This window comes from Hibiscus syriacus, unplaced genomic scaffold (assembly GCF_006381635.1).
Source record: "Hibiscus syriacus cultivar Baekdansim isolate YM2019G1 unplaced genomic scaffold, ASM638163v2 tig00110818_pilon, whole genome shotgun sequence".
NCBI lineage: Eukaryota > Viridiplantae > Streptophyta > Magnoliopsida > Malvales > Malvaceae > Hibiscus > Hibiscus syriacus.
In genome coordinates, this window is record NW_024062874.1 from 84,636 (window position 1) to 96,358 (window position 11,723).

Here is an 11,723-nt window from a genome sequence, read left to right on the forward strand (position 1 = left end):
ATATATACAAAAGCAGAAGGATACACCAAATTTAAATCGTGTTTGTTATATATGATTATATGCTGCGTTTAGAATTGCCGATCTCTAACCATCTATTTATTTAGGGTAAACTCTCTATTTAGTCACCCATCTATTTAATTTTTGTTTTGATCATTTCACTATTATTTTTTTAAAACATATTAATGTTACGTTTTAATTTTGTGTTAATCATATGCCGTCAAAAAATAATGTTGATATGTCATCATAAGGTAATATTATGTCAGGATTGAAATTAATAATAATAATAATAATAATAATAATAATAATAATAATAAATAATAATAATAATAATAATAATGTCATGTCATCAAGGCGGAAGTGGGAAGACTGCTTGAGATCTGATTTGATGGATTTAGGCCTTACCGAAGACATGACCTATGATAGGAAATTATGGAGGCTTAAGACTAGGGTAGTCGAGTAGTGTGGGTCACATCTATAGGGTGTATCATCTTTGTCTTCTTTTAAATACATTTGTAGTAATTTCCATGACTTTTACTTTTTATACTTTTCTGTTATTGGTATTTATGAAAGATTAGAACTGGGCTTGCTATAATTGTCTTATGTGTATCATTCTCGTCATGTTTCCTCTGTTAAATTTAGCCGGTCTTATGTTTCTGTCTATATGCAGAGATTCTTTCGCAGGGATTATTTTGCAGGGATTACTCCCCATTACAGAAGCACATATGATATTAATGACTGCATATGAATACTGTTTAGCTATGTATTTATGTAATTATTTATACATGCATTGCATTTTATCTATATTTTTAATTTTCTGACTGCCGGAGGTCTTTCACGGAAGCTATTCTCAACCTGGCGTTGGGGGCAGCCTACTACCCTACCTCTCCCTTACCCCATACATATGGGAATTGGGTTTTGTTGTTGTTGTTGTTGTTGTAAAGACAAAGGATCAAAACAAAATTAATACATAATATTGTTTATATTTTAAAAAAATTATTAAATGATCAAAATAGAAAATAAGTAATAGATGGGTGACCAAATAGGTAGTTTACCAATTTATTTATTGACAACTTAACTGAATTTATTAATTAAGTAATCAATCAATCAAAGATGGATCAAACATATCTATTACCTAGTTATTTAAATATATATTACATTTAATAAACTTGTTTTGTAGCTAATTTTATTATATGATATAAATTAATAGTTCACACGTGGCCAGGAATCCAATGTATGCGTCGTTCTACACCCTTTTCTTCTTCTACTTCGCCTTCGCGTTTACTTCAGCTTCACCCAATCCTCCTTTTCTTCTTGTTTTTAACATCTTTCTCTTTTCTTTTTGTTTATATATTTCTCTTAATCTCTTATATTAAACAAAACCCACCACAGAAAAAAAGTTGTTTAATCTGAACCCATAATTTTTATACAGTTAATTAAGAATTTTTGTTTTATTTTTGTTACTTTTTAATCCTTTGTTATTCCTCGTTTTCTGTTGTCCTTTGATGCTGGTATGGCCGGTCTTGATTTAGGTAGTGCTTTTCGCTATGTTAATCAGCTTCAAAGGCCAGACCTTCACCTCCAACACCAACCTGAACCGGAAGACAACGAAGCTTCGAACAACGGTGTCGGTGGTGGTGCGCTTACCAGGACGATGTCTCTCACCTGGGCCTCGACTTAGTCAACTCGAATGACCTCGTATCCCGTAGGCAACGAGGCCGTCCTCCGGGTTCCAAGAACAAACCAAAGCCTCCCATCATCATCACACGAGAGTGCGAACACGCTCAGAGCGCACATCCTTGAAGTCGGGAACGGCTGTGATGTGTTTGACTGTATCGCCAACTATGCTCGGAGAAGGCAGAGGGGAATATGTATATTGAGCGGGAATGGTACGGTGACCAACGTGAGCATTAGGCAACCAGCTGCAGCTGGAGCTGTAGTTAGCCTTCAAGGCAGATTTGAAATATTATCACTTTCGGGTTCCTTTTTGCCACCACCGGCTCCTCCGGGTGCCACTAGTTTGACAATCTTTTTGGCAGGCGGACAAGGACAGATTGTGGGAGGAACGTGGTCGGGAACTGATGACGGCAGGGCCTGTTATTGTTATAGCTTCGTCGTTTTCGAATGTCGCCTATGAAAGGTTGCCCTTGGAAGAAGATGACCAGCTGCAGCTGCAAAGCAGCGGCGGCGGAAACGGGGATAATAATTTGTTTTCTGACACGGCAGGTCGTGCTGGGGGTTTGCCCTTCTTCAATTTTCCTGTCAATATGCAGCCTAATCATGCCCAGTTACCGGTTGAAGGCTGGGCAGGAAACTCGGGTGGCGTTAGGCCTCCCTTTTGAGAAGCAGTTTCCATTAGGAAAACATGGGATTCTCGGATCATAAAGGTCATCATCATGCTTCTTCTTCTTCATATTATGTTGTTGTTAATCTCTGTTTTTTAGGATGAATCTATGATTTCTGAAAATACTTCTTTGGCAGGAACTTTCTTTTCTCTATAAGCAATTGGTTTGATGTATTAACTTATTAGTGATCGAATTGCAGTGTTACTAACAGATCAACTAGGGTTTTCCCCTGTCCTTTTGAATCACTATCAGTCTTTCATCTCCTTTTCACCCAACATATATGAACTTGTCCTCTTTCTTTCATCAAATTAAAACAAAGCACACATCTAAATATAACCACCAATCCTTATGATCATCATCTTCAGTCAGGCAAGAAATTTACTGACCCAGTCTGATATAGCTTACTGCCTATGGTTTTGTACTGATTTTTCATTGATAAATATGATTATGTACTCTGTTTATCACTTTACTGATCAACAATATCGATCAACATACTCGTTTTGAACATTGTTTTCTAAATAATCTCGTGGATTGATATAGTGCCTTCTTGTTTGCTTTCCAGATTTTGGATATTGTTTAGTATCTTCAGTTTGTGAGGATTGATATTACATTTCATAAACAAATTATATCTCATAGATGTAGGCAAGAAAAGTTAGAAATCATGTAAGATTAGATTAAAAACTTTTCAAATATTAATTTACTAAGAACATCACTCTTCATCTTCATTGGTTCATTTATCAATTAGGTGTTTTATTGATAGCGAAAATTAATTAATTAACATTTAAATCATATTTTTAATGACTCGATTTATTATCTACATTCTCGTCGTGTTTGATATCTAACTGATTTCTTCAGCACATAGATTATGTGTATGTATATCTACGTGTTAAATCGTTTCTATTTAATTAATATAAATGTTTATTTCATGTAAAATAATTTAAATATTACCAACATCCATATGATCTAGTGGGAAGAGACATATTCTTTTAAGTAAAGTCAATGGTTCGAACCTTGGCATTTGTGAATTGAGCAAACTGGATTGGGATAGTCGTCATCGTCTCTGCAATACCCGATCTGAATTAATCGGTCAATAGATCGTATACCATGATTAATTCAAAAAATATAATTTAAATTTCATTTTAATATATTATTAACTATAAATGTCAATAGTAATTTAATAATTTACAATAAAGTATATTTCAAAATTAATATAAAAGTTTGAAGCTCACCTAAAAGTTGCATTTTATTGATTTAGTATATTGTTAAACACTTTATTTTCTAAATTATTAATTCAGAAAAATGAATTAAATAGACATTAATTGACAAAATTATGAAAATAAAAAATGTGGTATTGATACCATGGTACATGGTATAGATACCTAACTTAGTATTAATATTTATCAAGGTATCAGGACCAATTAAGTTAAAAAATCTAGGTATTGATACTTTGTTGTCTAGGTGTCTAAAATATGCTATTTTAGACATTTCGGAACACCTTTGGTTGAACCCGAAACTTAATATATCCTTCAAATATTTATAATATACTCTACATTTGATATACAAACATAGTCGATACTAAAAAAATACACATGACCAAAGATACAGTATCAAGTTCTAAAAGTTTTTTTGCAATTCTTTTTCTCGACAAATATGATTTTATTAGAATTTAAACATACGCAACCCAAAACTCAAATTGTATACTCGTTAAAAATCTCTAAATTTATATGGAAGAAAAGACAAAACTACGATCACTGAACCCACATTTCAGATATCATACACCAACTAATAGACTTTTGGTCGGTACCGAAAGAATTCAACAAATAACTAACTATACACACCCGAATCACGCCAAGGAAAGAATAAAACAAAACATAAGACTATTCCACTGCCCAAAATAAAACATCGTCCGGGCAGAAACTCACCAAATGATGTGAATTATTTAAACTGCATAACCAGATCGACAGACATGGACTACACTTGCACAAGAGTAGACAAAAGAAAACACACGTACAAACAACCAAGTTCATTGTCGACGAAAGCCGCTGTAGATCTCGAACCGCTACGTCAAAAACATCGTCATTAACCCAACTTTCACACGAATAACCTTAAGTTTGAACATCAGAAACCTCTGAACACTAGATATCGCTGTGCTAAAACAAATGAGAAAACATGGGCATAATCGAATAACAGCACCTTAGACAAACCGAAGCAGTCTCGCATGGAAATAAAAGCACGTTGACATACCATCAAAGGCCAAATTAAATGCATAATGAATTAACAAAGACTACCATACTCAACACATGCAAATATAAATTAGCAGAATGATAGCCGTATAAACTGGAGACTGCTCATTGAAGCAGTGGACTTTATAAATGACTCTAACTATGCCATATTGATATCTAAATCAAGCAGCAAGTCACATTCACCACAATATCAATTTGTTTGGAGTTCATTGAAATCATTTAACACCAAGCTATCTTACTTAGCCTATTTTAGCACTTACCTGGTAATCTTTAGCATTTCTCAACATGATTTACCAATTTTATAACTCATCCAAAATGACATAATTTTACACCAACTTACTTTATTATCACTTGGATACTCTAATATCAATAAAACATTAGTAGTATTTAGGGTAAAGTACAAAAATGGTCCTCTGATTGTATGACATTGCTTTATTGAGTCATTCGACAATTAAAAGTTACAAATGGTCATCAAACTATTCATTACGTTTAAAACTCGTCCTTTCCATTAAAAAATTAGCTATCGTCGGAATGGACGTTAACATGCCGATGACATATGAAGTCGTTTGAGATTATAATATCATTTTCATATCTCAGTCAACATGTTAATTTTCAGCTCAGATTGTCGTCAAATTTTTAACGAAAAGAACGAGTTTGGAATAATGAATAGTCAGGTTACCATTTTGTAACTTTAATAGTCGGAGGACTCGACAAAGAACTCCCTATAATCAAGGACTATTTTAACTTTTAATAGTTGGATCAACAAAACAATATCCTACAGTCAAAGGACCATTTATATACTTTACCCTAGTATTCATTTAACACCAATTAGTTATCTATGGCATATATTACTAATATATCACCACATGCATTTTCCAATCACTTATCTATGGCATGCTAAGCTAGAACACATATTCATCGTACTATCATAATTTACAATATTTGCGTCAATCACAAAATTGGTGAAGAACGCATGAAACGAAGAAAGAAAATTGAGTTATAGTTTAATAAGAGGCACTCCCTGCCTCATACATACCCTCAAGCATTCCTTGCAAACAATAACAACTCCAACATCATTGACGGAGTCACCAATGCACAGCAAACCCACACTCCCAAAGCGAACCCAGTGGCTCCTAACCCTCATCCACATTCAGTTATTGAAGTGGCAGGTCAATTGAAACTAAAGTCATTGAGAAAACCAAGGCCTAAGTGACAATCAGAACAATGCAATCTTGGGTTTTGGTACACCAATACTTGGACTGATTAGAAAACCCATTGGGCTGAATAAAAGAATCAAAACTCAGACCCATCACATTCAAAAGATATAAAATGAGTACAGGAAGTTGGGCTATAAACAATCCTAGTCGAATTCGACTCCATTTGAAAAATGTAAAGTTGAACTTGACTCGAATTGAAAACTCACGAGCTTAAAATGACAACCTGACAACCTTGTTTTTGTACGTTAATCACCCTTCTTCTTTTCCTTTCCCTATCAATGACAAAGATGGAAAGTAGTTTAAATTGTGGATTGACATAATATCAAAAACTGATTTTTAATGTTTGATTATATGATTGTCGTAATCTTTTTTTTTTTAGAATATTTGGGTTTTTAATGTTTAATTTTAGGATAAAAAGGCTTCTAATGTTTAATTAAATAGTTATTTTAATATATATATTTTTTGTTAGAACGCTTAACTCTTAATGTTTCATTTTAAGATAAAAATTGTTATATTAAAATATTGATTGTTTAGTGATTATTGATTTTCATTTAAAAAGAATTTTTCTTTTACCTCAAACTAAAATGATAGAGATTAAAATATTTCAACTCGTAAAATAAAGTACCTTTTTTTTTTAATTCTACTTGGCAAAGAAAATTGTATTCTTAGGACATTGGTTGGATGAATCCCCGCAACTCTATGTAAATTATATAAGTATGATGGCATATAAAGGTTAAACATGTATTTTGGTATTCAAATTTGGCTTCAATATTTAGTATAATATTTAGATTTTGTTTGGTCTGATCATGTAACTAAGTTTAATGTTTTATATAAATTGATATTTAAATTTAACTTATTTAAGAACATGGCTGAATTAAGAAGAAGAGAGAGATTTGGTATTGCTTCTGTTTTTACTGTGTTTACATTATATATAAGTTGAAATTAGTAAGACTACAAGAAACAAAAATCAAAAAGAATTTGAGTTCTAATTGAGCATAGAAGTCGATAATCTCCTCGAGATTAAGCTGAAACAGAGAAGAGCGATCGTTGTTCATCAACCAAAGCATGTGTTCAAACAAGATATCATCCACGTCCACGAATATCACCTTCTTCTTCTTCTTCTTCTCCCTTCTTCCGTCCATTACTCCACCACACCCTTTCTTCATCGTTTCAATCAAAACCCGGAACGGACTTTTCTCCAGCACAAAACGGTCTACCAAAAATTCCCGTTTCTGTTTCCCCACAACCACCGTCACTTGCGCCTCGCTAGCGTGATCTCGTGCTGCTGCGCTTTCGCAATAAACAAACGGGCAATACCAAGCAATCCATGAACAGAAACAAGTAATAACCCAAATCTGAAACTATGTGAATGGGGTTGATATATATTGTGGATTATAGGTAGGAAATGGAGTATTTATATGAATGTGAAAAGGAAGTGTAATTGACGAGTTCTTGGGATTGATAAGACCAAGCAACGGCTAGAGGGAGAGATAAATGGGAGTATTTTGCTGGCCAAAGAGCCGTTGCCATGTCTTACAGCTTATCTTTTTGGTAGTAGGAGTTTGAATAAGACATGCCGGATTCAGCAAACTGTCACACTCATTCACCGGCGCGGTTCTTTCAACAGTCGGTATTTAGGACAAGTTCTGCCGCTACGCTACGTTTCATTGCTTTTTTCTTTCTTTCTGGTAATTGCATTGCTTAGGATGAAGTTCCTTTTTTACCTTTGGGTTCAAATTGGATGACACCATAAATGGTGGAAACGTTAGTATTTTTGTGATCATAAAAAGTTTAATAGAAAAGTTAAGTCATTGAAATTATGTTTCGTTTTTGTGCAGTTATAGTTGGCAGGTAACACTGACTTTGGTGCAAAGGCATTGCCACATGAAGGCGCGTGAAAGAAATACAATTTTCTAATATCTTACCGTGAAAGTACTTATCAAGTCACTTTATCATAGGGACTATACCAATTCAGTTTCTATACTATTAATTGGATCAATTTATATGTTCTCTATGATTAAATGAATTATTGATTCAGACCCTATACTATAATTGTTTCATTTAATAATAGAGTGACTAAATTGATTCAGTCCCTACAATATAGGGACTTGATAGGAACTTTCACCAATACCTTACCGACATCAACACGTGTGAGCTCCGCGTAAGGCGTTGCCATCGAAGTTATTGTAATAATAATACTAGAGGTTCGTTGAAATTTATGCGTTACGTATTTTCCTTCACAAAATATACGAGGCTAATAAGGTCAAAAAAATGTAGTAATAAAGTAAATGCGACTTGCGGCATTTCATCGAACATCCTGATCTGTGAGATTGTAAAGATAGAAAAAACTGACAGTTTCAATAGCCTACATTCTGTCATCAACAACTAATTCGAAAGTAATACATTGTGTAATCATGGCTCCCAAAATGGCGGTGATGACACGTTTACCATAAGCAAAATACATTATCCGAACCAGGAGTTGGGTCAATGGTGACAACAATTTCCACTATGGACTACACAAAAACATAACTGATATAACTTGATCTACGATGAAAATGATTCTACCATTTCTATTCTTTAATGCATATGTTAGCATTTGGAACTGTTATGGTAAGAACAATCACCGAGTCGGCGTCCCGATGTGCTCTACTGTTTTTAGTTCCGAAGCACCTTCATTCTTGACTGTGGTCAGTCCAAAGTTGGTACATTTGCACATTGTTATTATGGATTGATGGAGCAGAATTGCCGTAGAAGTCAGACCCTCGATTAAGAGGGCTACCACCATTCTCGTCAGACGACTCACTTGAGCCACCTTGTGATGGAGGGCCGCTTGTCATCCTGGAGCTCCGAAATGAGCATGCTCGATGCTAGTACTGATGATGGTCCTGTTCTGAAAGCATCTGAGCTCTGTTTTTTTCCATCGGCAATAAGCTGCCAACAATGACCTGACAGTAGAAAGAAAGAAGTCACAAAACCAAGAATGAAGTACATTGATATCTTTGTCTTAACCTGACAATATACCCAGATGCTTATTCATCAACTATGATGTCTGACATGAAAAATCTTGATTCAATCAAGCCTTGATCCGAAATTACTTAATGATTTTGAGATGTGCATGTAGCAAAATTTTCAGCATATACAAATTAGAAAAACAGAGAAATACCTGAACAGGTGATGCTGCCCGTAGCATCCCTACAACTCCACCACCTAATACTCGACCATCGGATCCAGCAAGGAGACGCTTAAACCACCACTCCTGCTACGACTACCGTTATTTTCAGAAAGCAAGAAGGAAACCTGATAAAGAAATAATTTCAAAGCGGCCCTGCAAGTAAAAAAATGTTCCCATATTTAAAAATGTGTAGAAAATGATCAAGGAAAACCAAGTCAAAACTGCTAAAATTGTGTATAATTTCAAAGCAGCCAACATGCTTGCGCAACCATTCCCCCCTTTCTCAAAACCTTACTTAAGCTAGCTAGTAGTGGAAGGGTCATGACTAATAATTGTATCCAAGGAACAAGTCCATCTAGAACGACCACACGCACAAATCTGGTTCCATCCAAAACCAGACAAATTTGTTCTCTTGTTCCACTATCTTCTGTTGTTTCACAGATCAATTTGAACTAGAGGGTATACTTCAAACCTTCGTCTAATGCAACTAACACAATCAATAATTGCCTGGTCTTCTTGACACTGAGCCACTAAGCTAAATGATGCAAGAGATGGATAGCACTATCCCCTCAGATCTATATACATAAATTGATGCACCGATGGTTTTATTTTTGCTTGGACTGGGATACTAACATGCAATAAGAAACTTATAATTCGTAAAAAAAAATTCTTTTAAAAATCAAAATAAAACATATAGAAATTATTATTAGTGAGGAAGACACCATCTGATATTTGCGAGCATTATGCAAGCACACATACATAAATAGAGAGGAAACTTTTAATACTTTTTCCTGTCAAAATGAAAGTAAAAATGTTTATACTCCAGCAGCCTTGGAAACATGGATGCGATCCAATTTATCTAAGTTAAGGTGCTGAGCAGATGCATCTCATTCAAACTTAAGTTTAGTTTATCAGATGGATTCTATATATTGATATTTGATATTAGAAGTACCTCGTATGTCACTGTACCACCAGACATTTCAGGTTGGCGGAGTGGACTTAGAGATGGCACCATTTGCGGAGAGAATACAGACTGTGCGCGGTCCTTGCTGTGAAAAAGCCTAATTTTTGATGCTACATCCTGTAAATGAAAAGGACAATAATTAAAGCACTATAAAGATAAGATCTGATAGTCAAGAACATTTGCAAAAAAGAATAGTCTTGCAAGTTTGTCGCCATGATGTACTTTTTAAGCATATCAACCTTTAATGGAATAAGATTATGCATTTTGCCTCAAGTTATTGACTGGAAGAGGCATTGCATTAAACAATCAATGGATATTTACCCTTTGACGACGACAAAAAAAGGGAGGGGAGTTAACATTCAGGACATAAGCTACTTCCACATGCTCGAGCTTAATTTACTCCGAGCCAACACAGCATTGGACCATGCAAAAATACAGTTCGAGCTAAACATGATCACCAATTCACCATAAAGCCCACTTAGCTAGAGGATGAGCTGTTTTTCCATTCAATCATTTCCACAAATCATAATTCTAGAGTTGTATTATGAAGGGTTTGAAAATGTTCTTTTTGATGGTACTAACACAAAGTATGGATGATTCCACTACACGGGATTTAAACAATTGAATTACAATCTAAAAAAACTTTTTATCATTCCCAATATATATCAGCCAAGATCAATAATAATATTCTCATCTTCATCTAAGATGATAACCATTACAATTTCATGTAAATGGAACTCACCTCGCCGGCTTCCACGGTAATCACGTGAGGAGTAAATCCCACCCCTCCAACTCCCCCTGCTACAGAATAACCAGAATCACAAAACTTATCCCCCGAAAAAAAATGACATAATAAGCAAATTGCAACTATTAGTTACCTAATGCATCCATCTGCTTTTTGCTAGAACCCGGAGGCCTTCCACGGTTCTTTTTAGCCGGAGGTTCAGATACAGCACACCGGCAGCAACACCACTATTACTCCCTAAACCGACGGATTCGCCTTCGCCGTGATTCGCCGAGTTAGAAGCAATCGGAGGGGTTGGTGCCAGTTGTAAACGTGCAATGTTACCATCGGGAGCATACTTTCTAGGCCTACTCGTTTCTTCTTCATCGCCGGCTCCGTATTATACCTAAACTGCGGCGATTCATTAAAAACCGGCTGAATTCATAGAATCAAAGGGCTTAGGTTGCTGTTGATGTTGATCTTGTTGATGTTGGTTTTGGTTTTGGTTTTGCTGCTGATGACGCTGCAGCGGCACCGGCGAAGTTAGTGAGTTGAAAGGGAAAGGAGGAGGGACGTTAGGCGTTGGATTGGAGTTGATCAAGGCGGAGTTTGAAGGGTAGGAGGAAGACGTTTGCCCATTACCATGTGTTGCGGTTGTTGTTGTACCTGTAATCCCCCTGCCGGGCTTTGTACTTCTCTGGGTTCCATTTCCCCCCCCCTAAAAGAAATCTGAGTGAAACTGTGAAAATGTGAAAGAGAACAGAAGAGAGGTTTGAGTTGAAGAGTTCGTGAGTTAACTACTTTAGAGAAATGAGGGAAATAAAATAAAGGAATGAAATTACACAACCGGGAAATCAACAAAAAGCCCCTTTAGATTTTGATCGAAACAAATGCGTAATTATATATCCACCTCCAACTAGGGCATTTTTCCCGAATATCATATTTTACCATTCATTTTTCTTGTCGGACACCCTTCAAATTATTTTTTTTGATCTAACATCCTTTGCAGTAAGGCGTGCTCTAACAACGTTTTACGCTGATCTGACACCACGTGAGGTAAG

At 35.4% G+C, this 11,723-nt stretch overlaps 2 pseudogenes; one reads left to right on the forward strand and one right to left on the reverse strand.

Moving 5' to 3' along the window:
* The first annotated feature begins 1,261 nt into the window (after positions 1–1,261).
* LOC120141982 lies at positions 1,262–2,680 on the forward strand (annotated as a pseudogene).
* Positions 2,681–8,347: 5,667 nt separating this feature from the next.
* On the reverse strand, positions 8,348–11,500 carry LOC120141981 (annotated as a pseudogene).
* Positions 11,501–11,723: the final 223 nt, after the last annotated feature.